We start from the raw sequence: 2,318 nt of genomic DNA, 5'->3' as shown, positions 1-2,318 counted from the left end.
GGCGCAGCGGTGGGTGGAGGTGCGGGCGCAGCGGTGGGTGGAGGGGCGGGTGGAGCTTCCAGCCTACAAGCATCAGCAAACTGACGCCAGTCGGTTCCAAAGCAGACACTACTCTGTCAGATTCCTGAGTGTAGATGCTTCCTCCTGACAGTAGGGGGCAGCACACACTCTTGTCTTCTGTTTACTGGTCAGTAGAAGCAGAACATGAGGATCTATAGCAGGAGTGTCAAACTCAATCCCAACAGGGTCAAAATCCAAAACACACCTGAGGTCGCGGGACGAACAGAATAAACATTTAATAAACACTTTAAAACTACATATTTAAAACTTTAAAACTGTAACTTTTTAACATAATTATAAATAATAAAAAGGCAGGAATATTATTCCAGAATAAATCAACTTAAACCTTAAATAACTTTCAATATTTTACTCTCCATAAAAATATATTTTGTCAAAACTCTACAAGTCAGAAATGAGCTCAAGATAACATCGGGTCATTAATAACAATAAAATGATCTGGAGGACCGGATCCGGCCCCCGGGCCTTGACTCTGACACATGTCTGTTCTTGAAGCACAGTGTTTTTTTTAATTACTTTATGGTTAAAATATACCTGCCCAGGTGTTAGCATTAGCATGCTACATTGTTATTACAGTTCATCGGTTTGTTATGACAGCTGTTACCTTCAGGAATAATCATCACGCAAGTTTGAAGGAAACCCGCTGATGCAGAAACATTAAAGGGGAGGGGCTTGTGAAACCCCGCCCCCCTCCCCCACCAGGTGTTCGTGGTTCTACCTGTGCTGGGACTTTGGCATGAGCATGTGACAGAACCGAACCTGCTCGGGCTAAACTGGTGCCCGGCGCAGTGACGTCACCATCACGCCCACTCATCAGCTGTTTGCGCGCGGCTGTGCTCCGGTAGCCCGCGCGGGTCACCGGTGGCTTCTCCCGCTTCAACTGTTTTTATCCAGTAATTTTCGGTTCCCGCCGCACGCGCTGCTGGCACGAACACAGATGCTGACATGTAAACGAGCGCGCGGCCAGCAGACGTTCAAACCGGAACAGAGAACTGACTCCGATTAGGGCAGAGTTGGAATGCGCGTGCGTGTCCAGCACCCCTCTCTCTTTATCGCGCGCGCACGTCAGGTGCACGCGGATGGTTTCAACAGGTTTCCGCCGCGCGCTCATTAATCCGAGACGCCGGCTCTGTCTACCCCGCGCGCGCGCTCACCTGCTCGTGCTCATCGGCGGGCTCACGTTTCCCGCGAGGCCCGCGTGCGTTTGTCTCGTTTACCTGATCCCCGTCTGCGTTCGCAGGCTCGTGCGCGGCGGACAGCTCCCCGGTGCTGAAGCGGCTCGTGCTGACCGTCGTCCGCGCGGGGCAGACTGCAGTCACGGCTCTGATTGGTCCACAGAACCGCGCTCCGCGTCCCGCATTGGCCGTGCGGACGGTCACTCATTTGACGTCATCAGAACCAGAACCTTTCAGTGCGTTTGACATAAGCAGAACTTTAGAGCGAGGATGGTCCAAACAGGAGCGGGTTCGGTTCCCCATGAACGTCAGAATCCGTCTTTGATCTTCTATTGATCCGGGACAGAAATGACTCGAGTCTGTTCAGATCCATGAACGGTAAATATCACCAAGTGCGTTTGGTTTACGGTTCTCTTTGCCTTCCTGACGACTGACTGTATAAGAGAACTGGACTGTGTGACCACGCCCCCCTGGCGTTCCAAACAGGAAGCACCAGCTGGCTCCAATAGACTTCCATAGAGAAATAATCAGCTGTTATCAGTCGTTCTACTGGTCAGAACATTCTGGATCTGATAACATTTTAATATCTGAATAATCAGATTTTTTTGATTTTTCTGTAGTTTAAGTTATAAACTGACCAATCAGATGTGTCGATAAAAGTAGGTGGAGCCCCCACGGCCGTCATTCAAAACATTAGGCGTGTTTGAGATGCAGATCGCCTGGATCGCGGTGCATGTTGGGTAGTTTCTTGCACTGACGTCAAATGTGCGCCGTCACCAAGTATCGCGAGAAAGGGGCGGGTTCAAGGCGCCGTCCTAAGCCAGCGCAGCCAGAAAATAGGTACTGCGCTGGCTGCATGCCGCCGTGATGACTACAAAACAATGCATTGTGGGAAACTAAGTCCACACAGTTCTTGTAGTTCGTGTGAAATAACTGGCGCTAAATGAAGGACATCGGTGTAGTTTTTAACTTTCTCTGGAAGGTAGTGAATCACTGATGAAAAAATAAACAAGATTTCAAATAATCTGTGGTTATATTTGTTATTGTTGTCTCTAAAACTTAACT

The 2,318-nt window shown here is 49.4% G+C and overlaps 1 protein-coding gene across 1 annotated transcript in view; it reads right to left on the bottom strand.

Moving 5' to 3' along the window:
- Positions 1-1,655, bottom strand: part of wdr17 (WD repeat domain 17) — an 18,435-nt gene extending 16,780 nt beyond the window's left edge. The window contains exon 1 of the mRNA XM_024289843.2: positions 1,296-1,655. The gene's annotated coding sequence lies outside the window, so the exon portion shown is untranslated. The remainder of the gene's footprint in view (positions 1-1,295) is intronic.
- Between the last annotated feature and the right edge of the window lie 663 nt (positions 1,656-2,318).

The sequence above is a fragment of the Oryzias melastigma genome, linkage group LG1 (genome assembly GCF_002922805.2).
Source record: "Oryzias melastigma strain HK-1 linkage group LG1, ASM292280v2, whole genome shotgun sequence".
In the NCBI taxonomy this organism is placed as follows: Eukaryota; Metazoa; Chordata; class Actinopteri; order Beloniformes; family Adrianichthyidae; genus Oryzias; species Oryzias melastigma.
This window is presented reverse-complemented; position numbering and strand designations above follow the sequence as displayed.